Below are 16,967 nucleotides of genomic sequence, written 5' to 3' on the forward strand. Positions count from 1 at the left end.
TTCTTTTTATATTGAACACAAAAAACAACCACAGTGAAAGAAAACAAAACCAGAGAGAACAATAGACCTAAATCATAATCAGTCAGAGGGTTACGTGGTTTTTGCTTAAGTTAATTTTTACCATTCTCATTTTCCTCCAGATAAGTCTTAATGTCATTAGATGGTGAGAAGCCTATTAGTTCCATTGAACGCAAAGCGCTCCCCCGCTTCCAGACACTCACTTACGCAGTCCTCCACTCATGCACGTCCCGTGCATACTAATCAGTAGTAGGAAAATTGAACATTATAGTTGTAAATGGGCGAAGCCCATGCGAAAGTGCGCACTAAACAAAGGCAGCGTTGCAATTGTTCGACCAAACATCCGGGCTGCGCACAAACAGTGTATATGCACATGGCGAAGGCATGGATCACGCATACTTACTCCTGCTATGACAAAAAAGGCCACAATGCGCTCATTCACTTACAACAGCATAACCCTTGTCATGACCAGTGAAAACGCTGATGCCGAAGGCATCGATCATGCACACTTACTCCTGCTATGACAGCAATAGTCAACAATGAGTGAATGGGACAACAGCAGTGTAAAGCGCAAAAACATTCAAAACACTCCTGACATTGAGCTGTACGCGAGAGTCCATGCCGCAGGCATGAGCCATACTTGTATATGCTAAAATGAATGGAAGTCTATGGGGAGTGGGTGGGGGACCCTGACGGGAGGGTGAATGATGAGCGGGTAAGCGCTTGTAATGACAATTCCACCCCACGATGGCATGGGGAAGGCTCAGAGCTTTCACACGATGTATAATATGTGGTTGTAGTGGAAACAGCTAGACTTTTTTTCCTAAAAATATTATTATTAGGCCAGATCCCTAGCAGGGCGTAGGGCCTATCGGTCCGGCAGCGCTACGGTCTCTGTGCGGCAGAGCTGCAAAGTTGACTGTCACTAAAGGGAAAAATCGCAAAATCTCTGAAATGTTTACGCTTCACACTCCTCCTCGGGCGTCAGCCCGATCAAGCTTAAATTTTTTCCATCTTCAGGAGCCACCTCTGTAAAATGCAGAGAGCAGAGTAAGAAGCCTGGCGCCCCGCGATGCTGCTTGCGGCTTTATATTCTTTCTTCTCCTTCTTTCTTCTCGGGACCAACCCCCCTATTTTGATAGGGGGGTTGAAACAATAAAAACATAAAAAACTTACAGTGAGCAATACATATTCAACAATATACAGTCAAATCAGTCCCTAAAGCAAATGCAATTAAAAGGCTCAACTAAATAAAAAGATTTTGAGCTGATCCTTAAAAGCAACAACAGAGTCCAGTGACCGTAGGGAGAGCGGAAGATCATTCCAGAATCTGGGCACAACAGCCTGGATCTGTCTCCTCTGGTCCGAAAGCGAGTGCGAGGAACCAAAAGCAGTTTCTGATCCAAAGACCTCAGTGAGCGAGAGGGAGTGTGCGGTTTGATCAGATCGCTAATGTACAATGGGATCTGACCATTTAAAGCTCTAAAAGTCAGAACTAGAATTTTAAACTGTATCCGGTACGAGACCGGCAGCCTTTGCGGGCTTTGAGAATGAGTGAAATGTGGGCCCTTCTATTTGTGCGGGTCAAGATCCTCACTGCAGAGTTCTGGACCAGCTGCAAACAAGAGAGCTCCTTCTTGTTTAAATAGTCTAAATGTGAAGACACAAAAGCATGAATTATGAGGTCCAGATCATTTTGAGACACCATTTTCCTAAGTTTAGAAATGTTCCTCAACTGAAAGAAACAGTTCCTCGTCAACAGCTTGGAGTGGTGCTCTAAAGACATGTGTTTGTCAAAGATAACACCCAAGTTTCTAAGACTTGGTTTAGCAGTCTGGCCTAAAACACCCAAGTACTGGTTTATCCCTGGAATGGCATCATCAGGGGCAATAATCAGAGTTTCTGTTTTGTCTGCATTTAGCTGCAAAGAGTTTTTACTCAGCCATTGTTTTATTTGCACCAAACAACTGACCAAGGAGTTCAGCTTCTGGATCTCAGAAGGTTTAAAAGAGCAATATAGCTGAATATCATCAGCGAACAGGTGATAGGACACATCACTAAACTCTTTAATGATCATTCCCAGGGGAATAATATAAAGCAGAAATAAGACGGGACCCAAAATGGAGCCCTGAGGAACTCCACACAACAGATCAGCTGAATCAGACATTATTTGGTTTGCAGCGACACTAAAGCTCCGACCGGATAAATATGAGGAAAACCATTGAAGAACTGACCCTGATAGTCCAATCAGGTCCCTCAGTCTGTTCAACAGGATATGATGGTCGACAGTGTCAAAGGCTGCAGACAGATCCAGCAGAACTAGAACAGTGCATTTTCCAGAATCAGCAGACATCATAATGTCACTGGACACTTTTAGCAATGCGGTTTCCGTAGAATGACGCGGAAACCAGATTGAAAAGAGTCGTGAATGTTGATCTGACTGATCAAGGAAATCTGACAATTGTTCAGAGACCACCTTCTCTAGGATCTTGGACATGAAAGGGAACTTTGAAATAGGTTTGAAATTTTTTGGGTCTGTCGGGTCCAAGTTTGTTTTTTTCAGTAATGGCTCTACTAGAGAGAGATTTACCATTTTGGTAACCCAGGGGCCAATAACATCAAACACTTTAAGGAAGGGCATCTGATGTACAAGAGGAGGGTTTCATCTTTGTCACCAGAGCTGAGATATCCCCTAGAGTGACAGGCTTAAAAGAAGACTAATTTTGGGAAACATGTTCCACAGAAACAGGTTTATCACACAAAAGGAGTGGGATTTGGTCTTTGATCATCTTGATCTTATCGGCGAAGAACCTGAGGAATTCATTGCTGTCAGCTTTGCAGGAAACAGGAGTAACTGCAGTTGTAGGACACACAATAAAATTTATAGTGTCAAACAACACTTTGGGTTTTTTCTTAAGTAATCAGATCTGGAACTTTCCATCATTTCATTATAAGATAATACAAGATGAACCTATGGACCTCAAGATTGGAGGTTTTCCAACATAGTCTCTTTAGATTTAGGATACCTTCATTTATCCATGGACAAGCTTTTTTCTCTGTTGACAAGGTGGATTTTACAGGTGCCACCTGATCTAAAATGGATAAACAGTGGCTGCTAAAGGAATGAATTAAGCTGTGCACATCAAGACAATTCATAAACAAGTGAGGATCAAACATAGCAGAAAATTGGACAGCTGTATTTGCAGTGATAATGCGCCTCTGAGACCTTTTGTTTGAGGGCACAGGTTCAGGAGAAAAATTCATTTCAAATAAAAAACAGCTATGATCTCTCATATCACCATAGAAAAAGAAGAAGATGGGGAGGAGGAAGAAGCTTGAAATTTGAGGGCTTGGAACTCATGTGCTTTGAACTTGTCGGCTTTGAACTGAAGAATGAAGTCTAAAGAATAAAGTCTGGCGGTAATGCAACGCTTGGACGCCAACCGCCATAAAACAACAACAACAACGAAGTGTGAAGGTTTCAAGAGTGGAGGTCCCAAGTGTGCAGGTTCCAGAATTAATGAGAATACCCTGGTTGTGGATAGAGAGGATTTTGTACTCTTTATGGTGGATGTTGTAAACTGTGCTGCTCAGACTCAAAGCAGAACTGAAAGGATCAGGATCATTGCTAAAGCTGCAGGGAGATTCCTTGGAACAAAGGAGCTTGATTGGGCAGATATAGAAAACAGGCTAAAGGCGCTAAATGGGAGTCGGAGTGATGGGGGTCTGCTTGTGGGGAGTCAGAGTGATCAGAGTGACGAGATGGGGGAGGGGGTGGTCTCCTGTCCTCGCCCAGTCTCGTAGACGCACGGCTACCAAGCGGCGACATCAGTGGACATATTAAGCCTATAGAATGAAGCCTGAAGAATAAAGCTGTACGGTGGAAGCACCGAACGACAGTCTGAGGACTACGAAAAGTCTGAGGAATAAAGTCTGGCGGTAATGCAACAATTGGATGCCAACCGCCATAAAACAACAACAACAACAACAACGTCAAAGAAGGAGAGGAAGATGAAGAAGAGTCTCCCTGGAATAAAGCCGGTTGGTCTCTGAAACAACAACAACTATTCTAGTCACAAAGACATATCATGACCTCATGGGCTTTGTAACACCAAAGCAATGGAAGGAGTACTTTTACGGACTACGACAGATCCAGGGAGACTCTTCTTCATCTTCCTCTCCTTCTTTGACGTTCGGTGCTTCCACCGTACAGCTTTATTCTTCAGGCTTCATTCTATAGGCTTTAATATGTCCACTGATGTCGCCGCTTGGTAGCCGTGCGTCTACGAGACTGGGCGAGGACCTGAGACCACCCCCACCCCCATCTCGTCACTCTGATCACTCCGACTCCCCACAAGCAGACCCCCACCACTCCGACTCCCATTCAGCGCCTCCAGCCCGCCTTCCACATCTGCCCAATCAAGCTCCCCTGTCCCAAGGAATCCCCCCGCAGCTCCAGCAATGATCCTGATCCTTTCAGTTCCACTTTGAGTCTGAGCAGCACAGTCCACAACATCCACCATAAAGAGCACAAAATCCTCTCCATCCACAACCAGGGCACTCTCATTAATTCTGGAACCTGCACACCCGGGACCTCCACTCCTGAAACCCTCACACTCCCCGGGAGCCACGCTGGCCTCTCTCACCTCGCCCTGGCCGGGAGCAGCGCCGGCTCCTCTCTCCGTATTCACTCCAAACTCGTCACTTGAAACTTTCTTGACTGCATCCGCACAGGATATACCTTGAGAGACCCCCATTTTCTGCACCTCAGCAGCTCCCCTGCCAAACCCGCATCCCCCGTAGGCAGAGCCATGTTCTTCCCCACAGCCACAGCACTTCAGTTCTGCACCCACGTCACACCTCCCACACTCATGATCTCCTGCACATCCACCACACCTTTGCCTCCCTCTACAGACCGCTGCAATATGCCCAAAGCGCTGGCACTCAAAGCAACGCAGGGGCGGTGGAACACATGGCCTGACGCTATAGCACATGCACCCAATGAACACCCCACTAGGCAGGCACCTCCCCTCAAGTGCTACCATCACCGACAAGCTGTCACATCCCACCCCAAACCGGGTCACCTTCAAACGCCCAGCGTCCACCACCGTAACTCCCGTCAAATTCTCCTTAACTTCATCCACAGACGTCGCCGCAGGGACACCCACGATAACTCCTCCGACCGTGTCTCCTTCAGCATTAGACACAAGAATGTCCCTTCCACCCAGACGTCTAGTTCCAATCGCCCTCCGTTGCTGAGCCGCGTCCTTGCACACGACCAGCAGCGAGCCATCTCCAAGGACACTCGCACTCCTGATCACCCCCACAGCTACAGCCAGGCTCTTCGACAATGCCACTGAATTCCACTCCCTAAAGGATGCACCATCCTGTGCAAGCTTTATGATCACCCCACAGTCTCCGCTCTCACCCCGGACATCAACAGCTTCAGCCTCATCCTGCTGCTCATTCCCAGAACCCTCGGACGAGCCAAGGGACCTTCCACGTTTCCGGGCACGTGCAGGCAGAAAAGGCTGCTCCTCCACGCCGTCCAGAACGTCCTCCATCCCCGATCCACTCCAGAGTTCAAAGTGGTACATTACTGCCAGACTTCATTCTTTAGACTTCATTTTGTTGTTGTTGTTGTTGTTGTTTTATGGCGGTTGGCATCCGAGTGTTGCATTACCGCCAGACTTTATTCCTCAGACCAGAGAAGCCGGTTGGTCTCTGAAACAACAACAACTATTCTAGTCACAAAGACATATCATGACCTCATGGGCTTTGTAACACCAAAGCAATGGAAGGAGTACTTTTACGGACTACGACAGAGTCTGAGGACTACGACAAAGTCTGAGGAATAAAGTCTGGAGGTAATGCAACAACTTGGATGCCAACCGCCATAAAACAACAACAACAACAACAAGCAGACAAGAATGTGCCGATGATGAGGAGGAAGAGTGTTCTAATGTGCTTTGAACTCATGGGCTTTGAAACACCAAAGTGATGGAAGAAGAACTTCTAAAGGATACAACAACAACTTCAAGAAGAGGACTACGAAAAGTCTGAGGAATAAAGTCTGGCGGTAATGCAACAATTGGATGCCAACCGCCATAAAACAACAACAACAACAACAACAACAATAAAGTCTACAGCAACAACAGTCTAAGGAATAAAGTCTGGCGGTAATGCAACACTCGGATGCCAACCGCCATAAAACAACAACAACAACAACAACAATACAGTCTGGAGGTAATGTAACACTTGGATACCAACCGCCATAAAACAACAACAACATAAAACTCCCAAGAAGAAGAAGATTGAAAATAGAATGTTTTTCTTCGTCTCGATGTTACACAGCTTTGTCCATTTCAGGTCGGCTCAAACAAAGGAGCCATGCACCTGCTGCTGTTCCTGTGTGTTGTCTGGCTTGTGCCCATGGCCTTGACACTAGAAGAAAACTCTCTTCCTCGTAGAATCATCTCCTATCAACGTAAGTGGATTCTTTTCTTCTGCAATCATGTATTAAAGGTGCCATAACATGCTTTTTTTCACGTTTCGTAGTCTATCCTAAGTGTATAATTGATAATAATAAGGGTTGGTTGGTTTTTCGGTATCGAATAGAACTTCTCTCCGTTTATTTTCCCGGTTGCTGCATCAACAGCCACATAAACCTTCACCATTGTGATAATAGTAAAGAGTGCGGGTGGGGGGGTTAGGGGGGTGGAGAGGGGGGATGGTGACACATGCTTGCCCTTATGACGCGGTCTTGCCCCACCGCCCGTCAGTTTGGAGATTCGAGGAAAGGAGATAGTCTGTAATATAGCTAAACACTGCGGGAATCAATCAAAAAAACACTCTTGGTACATATATGAAGCACAAATAGCAATGTAAGAAGGTTAAAAGCTCTGAAAAGTCGATTTTGCATGTTATGGGACCTTTAAGTTCTAGCAACCTTTGGGATTTTTATAACTCAAATATTTATTTATTCATGTCACCAGTCCAGTACCTGCTACTTTGAAAACCGATTTGCTCAGATAAGACACTTGTTGCTGCTGTGTTTGTTTATCGGTTATGAGACACACTGATCAATCATGTTTTCTCTCCAGACGATAATGTTCACTTGTTTCACGAGGAAGGCGTCTTCAACTATTCTACTATGTTGTTAAGAGAAGACTTGGGCCTATTGGTCATTGGAGCTCGGGAGGCAGTTTCTGCCTTAGATCTACATAATGTCTATAAAGTTTGCTTCAGTAAGAACATTTTTGTTAATAATAAACATTGTCAATCAAATAAAATAAAAATACAATAACAGTTTGTTCTAAGTGCAAAGCTAAAAGTTGTCAGAACTAACCACAGTTTGAATGTGCACAAACAGATATTTGTGTGACAAAATTGAAAGACCCAGAGGTATGGCAGAGTTCTATTTTGTCCTTATTTTGGTGCATTGAGTTTTATATTAGAGATTCCTGTGTTACAGGAGTGCAAGAACTACATTAGAGTTCTCCATGAAAAGGGAGACAACAGAATGTATGTGTGTGGGACTAATGCGTTCAACCCACAGTGTGACGTCATGGTAAGATACATTCACTGTCACAGGTCACTGTTATATATAGTTTCATGAATTTAATCAAGTGACTCGTCTTTACCAGTCCTATGCAGATGGGAAATTGATTCTAGAAAACAAGGCTGAAGCTGGAAAAGGCAAATGTCCATTGGATCCGTATCAAAAATATGCTTCTCTTATGGTTGGTATGTGGCATTTATGATCTGTTACAGTAAGCGTAAACATTTGAATGAACCTAGTCATTTGTGAATTTTAAACACTTTTTTTTAGATGATGAATTGTACTCTGCAACTTCTATGAATTTCCGGGGCACAGAGCCGGTCCTTAACCGAGAGCCGGTCCTTAACCGGAGTCCAGGTGTTTCAATACGAACAGAATCTCAAACCTCGTGGCTTAACGGTAAAATATATTCTTAGAGTTAATTTGTTTGAGGATTTTTAAAAATGTTTTCTTAGTTAAACATACCGGTGACATTAAATAACTTTTTGGGGTTTTACACTTTTTTAATATCTATGACAGAGCCCAACTTTGTGTCATTGGTCCATATTCCTGAGAGTGTTAATAGTGCTACTGGAGATGATGACAAGGTTTACCTGTTCTTCAGTGAGACTGCAGAAGAATATGACTACTACAAAAAAGTGGTTGTCTCCCGTGTTGCTCGTGTGTGCAAGGTTAACAATATTTTACTCTTAAAGGTGGTATGGACGATTTTTTTCAGTAATTTTTAATCATATTTCCTCGTGGCGTGGATAAATCATTTGTCCTGCCACGTATCAATCATAAAACGCACCTACCGCTCACCTGCAGCCGCGTCAGGCTTGTCCCCACGTTTCCGCGTGCCTAAGCGCATGGATCTATCATAAGATAAGATAAGATAAGATATTCCTTTATTGTCCCACATGGGGAAATTTCATTGGTGCAACGCAGGTAGATACAGAGGTAGATACAGAAGAACAGATCACTTATAGGAAGTCTGAAAAACACTTTCAGTAGAAGATCTCCTATAAATAAGTAAAAACTCCCATAGACAAATAAATAAATACCATTGCATGTGATCCCGACAGTAATTGCACATGAATATGTGTCACGACAGCACATAGATTGCACATGAATTTCACAGTAATTGCACATGAATTGCACATGAATTCCAACAGAAATTGCACATACGACAGAATTGCACATCAGTATTAGGTTAGGTCAGTATTGCGAGTGTTCAGTACTAACAGTTTTTGTTATAAAGTCTGACAGCAGCAGGAAGGAAAGACCTACGGAACCTTTCCTTCACACATCGAGGGTGGATCAGTCTCTCACTGAAGCTGCTCTCCAGAGCGGAGAGAGTGTGCTGCAGGGGGTGACACTCATGGTCCAGCATAGATGTGAATCTAGCCAGGACCCTCCTGTCCCCCACCTCCTGCACCGAGTCCAGAGCACAGCCCAGGACGGAGCTGGACTTCTTGATGACTCTGTCCAGCCTCTTCCTCTCCCTCTCTGTGATGCTGCTGCTCCAGCAGGCCACACCATACAGGAGGGCCGATGCCACCACAGAGTCGTAGAAGGTCTTCAGGAGTGGCCCTGTCACTCCAAAAGACCTGAGTCTCCTCAGGAGGTAGAGCCGACTCTGGCTCTTCCTGTACAGTGCGTCTGTGTTATGAGTCCAGTCCAGTTTGTGGTTCAGATGAACACCCAGGTACTTGTATGAGTCCACTCTCTCAATGTCCCGTCCCTGGATGTTCACTGGTGAGGGGGCAGTGGAGTGGCGTCTGCGGAAATCCACCACCATCTCCTTGGTCTTCCCCGCGTTGATGAGGAGGTGGTTCCGCTGACACCAGTCCACAAAGTCCTGCGCCAGTCCCCTGTACTCCGCGTCATCGTCGTCCGTGATGAGTCCGATGATGGCAGAGTCAGAGAACTTCTGCAGGACACAGCTGTCCGTGTCATGTCTGAAGACTGCAGTGTAAAGGGTGAAGAGAAAGGGCGCGAGGACAGTGCCCTGGGGCGCCCCCACACTGCAGGTCCGAGTGTCAGACACACAGTTCCGGGCTCTCACAAACTGGGGTCGGTCTGTGAGGTAGTCCAGGATCCACTCTGCCAGATCATACTCCACACCAGCCGTCTCCAGCTTGTCCCTCCTCTTGTAGCCGGCCTCAGCCTGCCTGATCTTCCTCCTCAGCTCCTTCTGCACAGTCCTCAGCTCCTCCTTGTTCCCTGACCTGAAGGCTCTCTTCTTCTCCTTCAACAGAGCCTTCAGTTCACGGTTAATCCATGGCTTGTTGTTTGGAAAACACCGCACCGTCCGGGAGGGAACAATGCTCTCAAAACAGAAGTTGATGTAGTCCGTGATGCACTCTGTGATGGTGTTGATGTCCTCCCCATGTGGGTCATAAAGCTCAGTCCAGACAGTGGTGCTGAAGCAGTCCCTCAGAGCCTCCTCGCTCTCAGCAGACCACATCCTCACCTCACGGGACACCACAGGCTGCCTGCGCACGATGGGTTCATACACAGGCCTCAGATGTACAAGGTTGTGGTCCGAGCTGCCCAGGGGAGGGAGGGGGGAAGAAGAATAAGCCTCCTTGGTGTTGGCAAAAAACAAGTCCAATGTTCTATTCTCTCTGGTGGGGCAGGTAACATACTGGGTGTGTGTTGGTAGAACAGAAGAGGGAGAAGCGTGGTTAAAGTCACCAGAGATGAGGAAGAGAGCCTGTGGATGCTGTGTTTGCAGCCTACAAGTGCAGGAGAGCAGTGCTTCACAAGCATAAAATAGTTCCCTCAGTGTACGGGCCAAAATGAAGACGGAGAAAGACAGTTCGAGCTGACGCAGAAGTGGACAGAAATCTACGGGAGACGAGCGATGCGATGCGTTCCGCTGCGCTAATAAACAAACGCACTTGTGTGTTGTATCGGTCTGCACGGGGGAGTGCACATGCGCACTTCCGCCTGCATTCTCAAATCGCCGAAAAATCGTCCATACCACCTTTAAGTTATCTTGATTTATGACAGAATTTGACAGATGTAGTCAGTTCCAGTTGTGTAACAATGACTTTTATGAAACCTGTCCATTATGAAACCTGTTATTTACCATGTTGCAGGCACTCAGCTGTGTTTGTGTTTCACTTTCACACAGGGTGATCTGGGTGGGGCGAGTACCCTGCAGAAAAAGTGGAGTTCTTTCTTGAAGGTTAGACTTGAGTGTCCCATCTTGGAGTCTCAGAGTCTCACAACTTACAGTATCCAGGACGCTTATCGCTGGTGTGACCCATTCAAGCCTTGGACTGACTGTTTGATCTACACCATCTTCACCCCACAGTCAGCGTTTTAAAAACGTTTTGTTGGTAGACTTTGGCGCTACTTGTGTCTCACTTGTCCCCTCTGTGTTTAGAGATGCGTCAGACCTGTCGGCTGTGTGCGTGTACAATGTGTTGGACATCAGCAGAGTGTTTACAGTGGGCAAGTACATGAACCCTGTCACCATAGAGAAGATTTATGTTAAATGGGTGAGGTATACCGGGAAGGTCCCTTTTCCTCGGCCTGGAGCTGTAAGTTTTGCCCAACATTTGCAAAAAAAAAAAGCATGTAGTTGTATTTGTAATTTTATTCTGTTGTCTCCTCTGTTATTTGCCAGTGTATTGACGATGCAGCTCGTAAAGCAAATATAAATCAGACATTAAACCTCCCAGATCGGACACTTGAGTTTGTCAAAAAAAGGCCAATTTTGGACAGTGTCATTCAGCCTGTTGGCAAAAAACCCAGTTTGGTGCGAAAGGGGGCTATGTTCACACAGATCATTGTTAACCAAGTACAGGCAGCAGACGACAAAATGTACCACGTCATGTTTATTGGCACAGGTTGGTGAAAGGTTGTAATGAAATTTACGCAACACATTTTGTTGAATGTATATTTTTCATGCAATGAATGCAGAAATTGGCACCGTTGTGAAAGCTGTGAACTATGATGGAGAAATGTTCATTATTGAAGAAGTGCATGTCTTTAAGTTACCAGAGCCCATTAAGATCCTTCGGTTTTCCACTGTCACAGTACGTCTTCTAAGATGTTTGTCAGCATTTTGGTCTGTTTTAAATGCATGAATATAACAGTAAATGGTATATGTGTATAGGATCAGCTGTATGCTGGCTCAGACTCAGGGGGTGGTCCAGATACCTGTAGCCACCTGCGACAGGTCTTCCACCTGTATCGACTGTGTTCTTAACAGAGACCCATACTGTGGCTGGGACAAAGAGACAGGGAAATGTATTGCTCTTTCCAAATCGCAAAAGTAAGTTGATGTGTATTCATATAATCTGAATGTGGGAATAAAATATATTCTACATATATTTACATATGTTTTTATTTTTATTAGGAAACTCATCCAAAGTGTGCAAGCTGGTGATGCGTCCCTTTGCCCGAAATCTGGTGAGTACAATGGTGGAAACAACAAGGTGCAGTGACGTGCATTCAGGGAAGGCAGTGCCACACCTGTCAAACTTGGGGGGAAAAAACGTTAAAAAAAAAAAAAAAAAAAATATATATATATATATATATATATATATATATATATATATATATATATATATATATATATATAATATATATAAAATCAAATATAAAACGACAACAAAACAACAAATTCATATTTGTCATCTGGTATGTATTATAAACCCCCTTTCCATTTGAATCCAATATCCAACAATATTTTTTCAAATAAGAATGTCAAAATGTTCAGATGTTTGTCGTTCAGATACAGGGAGGAGGCAGCACCTGCTCTGCCTCTCGGAGCACACACACACTCCTCACAAACTGAGCTGGTGCAATGCAAATTATGTGTCGCTCTCTCCCTCTGTTTATGCCAAATAAAACACCCTGACGATGTGCTCTGTGCTTCCATATTCTAGAAAATGTATGAAATGTATTTTTGAAACGTGATTTAGGCTCACAGATTCATTATAAAACCGCAACCGTAAAAGTTCCCTCAGCGAGGCATCAGTACATGTGCTGCATGAAGAGGGCGCTCCTGAGCCCGGCCGTGTGTGGACTGGTGCGCTATCTTCTTCGTTATTATTTTGTATGTCAAATCCGGACAATATTGACGATTACATTTCCAAGTTACGTTTCGCGAACCTGGATTTGTTAAGAGGTTATAACTAAAGGAAGACCTGCACTGGAGTTGAATGGGTTGCTTCAGACAAACCAAAAATGCTACATGCTGTTATACTACACATAGCCTAGTGGTTAGAGACATGGCCTGGAGTTCAAGAGATCCTGGGATTGATTCCTGCTTGCCCTCAAATGTATGTCTAAACACAGTCTAGTTTGACTGAGTTATGTCAGTCAGAGATGAACGAAGGCAATGGTTCTTTAACATTTTTGATAACATCAGTGATCAGATTAAAGTCAGGTTTGATCATTTTTGTGAGCTAGCTTTCCTTGGTATGGTGAATTGCACTGAAAGTTACTCAGTTTGAATTGGTTTGGTTTTGTCAACTCAGAACTCAAACTCTGAGTAAGATATACCAGATTCTAGCAGCAGGCCATTCTAGGCAATGCTCATCAGATAGTGAGTCCTACCCAGGAAATGCCACGACAAATATTTCATCAAAGCAAATCTTGTAAAATCTATAGATTTATGAACACCAAAGATATAGGGTTTCTTCAAATAGATTGTGTCCTGCACATTTAGAATTGCTATCGTTTTGATCCAGGAAAGTAAGATGTAAAGAAATATAATTTTCATTTGTTGTAAGATTTTAATTGGTATTGTATTATTGTTTACTTTCAGTCCAATATACACCTGTTATTCAATCCATTTGGGTCGGTGGATACCTGAAGCTTCACTGCACTAATCCATCCATTCACGCTGCAACCATCTGGGAGAAAGACGGACGAACACTGAGCCCTACAGGTCGTCACTACTTTTTAAAAGATGGTCTCCTTATCTTAAACACCTCAGACTCAGATGCTGGACTGTACTGTTGTCTCTCAGTCGAGCGCTCCAAAACGAATGAATACACAAGCACTCTAGCAGAGTACCAGGTTAACATAGGCTCTTTTGCAACTTCCCCTAATGTTGCAGGCCTACATGCCGTCATTGCAGTATTTGTAATAGCTTTTTGGGTCAAATTTTTATGGAAAGTATACAATGGACACTTTACCCAGTCATGCATACACAGAGACAAGAGTAAACAAACTGTCTCCCGAGAGCCACGAGGAGATGGCCTTAGACTCAAGCAACATCAAGCTGCAGAGAGGGTCTGAAAATAAGCCCTAAGTGCCTGACACAAACAATAGCAGCAGTAATAACAACAAAAATGGAGAAGCTACATAATTTTTTCAAAAAGCTACTGAAGCAACACCATAACGTGGTGGAGGGGGTTGAATGCCCAAATGATCCCAGGAGCTATGTTGTCGGGGGCTTAAGCCCCTGGTAGGGTCTCCAAAGCAATCAGGTCCTAGGTGACGAGTAAGACAAAGAGCGGTTCAGAAGACCTTTATGACAAGTAAAAGATCAAGGCCAGTTACGTCGCCCGGATTGGCGTCACCCCCCCATCCTGGAGCCAGACCTGGGGTGGGTGCTCGACAGCGACCGCTTGGTGGCCGGGTCTTTCCCCACGGGACTTGGCCGGGAACAGCCCAAAAGAGCGACGTAGGGCCACCCTCCCGTGGGCCCACCACCCGCAGGAGGATCCATGAGGGGCAGGTGCAGTGTGAGGATCTGTTGGGAACGTCTTGCGGAGCCCTCTGTCAGTAGGGTATTTAACTCGCACCTACGGGGAAGCTTGGGACATTGAGTCCGAGTGGACCATGTTCTCCACCTCCATTGTTGATGCGGCTGCTCGGAGTTGTGGTCGCAAGGTCTCCGGTGCCTGTCGTGGCGGCAACCCCCAAACCCAGTGGTGAACACGGGAAGTAAGGCTGAAGAAGGTATCGGCAGGCCAAGCGGGCCGCAGATTGTGTTGTCACAGAGGCAAAAACCCGGGGCTGGGAGTAGTTCGGGGAGGCCATGGAGGAGGACTATTGGTCGGGCCCAAAGAAATTCTGCTGAAGCTGAAGTCACTGAAGTTGTTCGCAAACTCCTCGGTGGCAGGGCTCCGGGGGTGGATGAGATCCGCCCTGAGTACCTAATCTATGGATGTTGTAGGACTGTCTTGGCTGACACGTCTCTGCACATCGCGTGGCGGTCAGGGACAGTGCCTCTGGACTGGCAGACCGGGGTGGTGGTCCCTCTGTTCAAGAAGGGGGACCGATGGTCTGTTCCAACTACAGAGGGATCACACTCCTCAGCCTCCCCGGTAAGGTCTATTCCAGGGTACTGGAGAGGAGAATCCGACCGATAGCCGAACCTCGGATTCAGGAGGAGCAGAGTGGTTTTCGTCCCAGTCGTGGAACATATATAATGCTGCAGTGCATTAAAATTGTTGGACTAGTACCAGAAGTTTAAGGTTCGGCTCGGAGGAAAATGAGGTGTATTCAATGAGACAACTGACAAAATGCTTGTAGCGCTGAGTGGTGTTATTTACAGTGATTGACAAATATATACAATATTTACAGTTGTGCACAATTAGAATAATGGTCCATATTTCTGAACTTAATCAGTTCAACGCGTTAACAAAGTTCCAAGTGCAGTGCTGCATAGCTCAGTCCACAAAAATAGAATCCACGGGTAAATTCCAAGGGTTTCAGAGTATGAATCAGTGTATCCACTAGCAGGGGATATTGTGTAGGATATAATGTATGTGTGGGGAGCGGCTGCAGCGCCTCCTACCGCACCGGCTGATGTTTGCACTCTCTCGGTTCGTTCTGGTTTCTTTAGCTCGCCATCCAGTTCTGGAACCTGGCCTGTTCAAAACAGGACCATGAATAAACAACAAAATTATTATTATTAATTAATAATAATAATTATAATTCAACATTTAGATCATGCTTAGATACAACATTTCATGTCATCTGTTCATCTCAATCAGTAATTAATATTCCCAGTGTTGAGCATAAAGTGAAATTAACTTTTAATAATTTTACTTTAAATCATTAGATTTCAGGGTCAGATTCAGCAAAAGTTGAAGTGCAAAAATGATACAATTTAACATGAACGAGTGCAGCCAGCGCCCGCACCGGCTGACAAGTCCGTGTTAACTGATTCAATCAACAGTAGCATAGCATATTAGCTTCGAACAATAACAAAGCACTCACCAGGTCCACTTTAAGTATATCAGTCAAACAAAACACAAGATCACAGGCAGAGGCATCTGCAACGTCGATGGCATAACAGTGAATAAGCAGAATATCCGTAAAATGTAACGTTTAGAGGGCTAACCGCCTAGGTGTTTCGGGCATGTCCCACCGGAAAGAGGCCCCGGGGAAGACCCAGGACACGCTGGAAGGAAAATGTCTCTCGGCTGGCCTGGGAACGCGGGGAGAAGGAAGTCTTGGAGTCGCTGCTTAGACTGCTGCCCCCGCGACCCGGCCCCGGATAAAGCAGAAGAAAATGGATGGATGGATACTGAAGATTGACAAAGATATACAAGTGGCAGATGAATAAACCAAGGCACTCTGATGGGTTAAAGTTAAAAAGCCTTAATTTAAACATGGGTTATTTAATTAAAACAGTTTGTTTTAATTAAACAAATTAAACAATTTAATAATAAAGGCTTTTTAACTTTAACATGTCAGAGTGCCTTTTTAAAAAAATCTGCCACATCTGTACATCTTTGGCGGACTAAAATGTATATATTTGCAACAAAGGAATTCACCCGCTATTTCCAATGAGACTGACTGTTCCCCTTTTAAAAAACTTTCATATCCATGAGATAGAAGCTGGACAAAGTCATCAAGAAGTCCAGCTCCGTCCTGGGCTGTGCGCTGGACTTGGTGCAGGAGGTGGGGGACAGAAGGGTCCTGGCTAAACTCACATCTATGCTGGACCATGAGGACACTCAGTCCGCTCTAGAGAGCACTGTTAGCCGTTAACATGTGTCATTCATCACCATAATCATGTGCAATACTGTCATACCCATGTGCAATACTGACAATCATGTGCATTACTGTGACATAATGTCAATCATCCTGGTGCAATATTCTCAATCCATATAACAGCTGTAAATAAGAGTGTTTTTATAGTTTTTTTAATTTTTTATTAAGAGTATAAGAATTTTTCTATAAGTGTTTTTTTTATTATTATACTTCTATACCTACTCTGTGTTGCTTCACTAGAATTTTCCCATTGTGGGACAAATAAAGACTTATCTTATCTTATTTTATGAGGTGACCCCAGCGTAATTTTAATTTTGTTGAAGTTTGAATTTGAACCATTTGAAACATCTTTTCATTTTCTAATAGTTCTAATAAACTTTTTTTGAGAAGTGATTTTACATTGATCAAATTGAGCTTTTTTTATTTTTTA

The 16,967-nt window shown here is 44.6% G+C and overlaps 1 pseudogene; it reads left to right on the forward strand.

Annotated features, from left to right (window-relative positions):
* The first annotated feature begins 6,397 nt into the window (after window positions 1-6,397).
* Window positions 6,398-15,431, forward strand: LOC140380751 (semaphorin-4E-like; annotated as a pseudogene).
* The last annotated feature ends 1,536 nt before the right edge of the window (window positions 15,432-16,967 follow it).

Source organism: Eucyclogobius newberryi, unplaced genomic scaffold (genome assembly GCF_026437365.1).
Source record: "Eucyclogobius newberryi isolate DKJ021-1_F unplaced genomic scaffold, fEucNew1.0.hap1 SCAF_5, whole genome shotgun sequence".
Taxonomy (NCBI): Eukaryota; Metazoa; Chordata; class Actinopteri; order Gobiiformes; family Gobiidae; genus Eucyclogobius; species Eucyclogobius newberryi.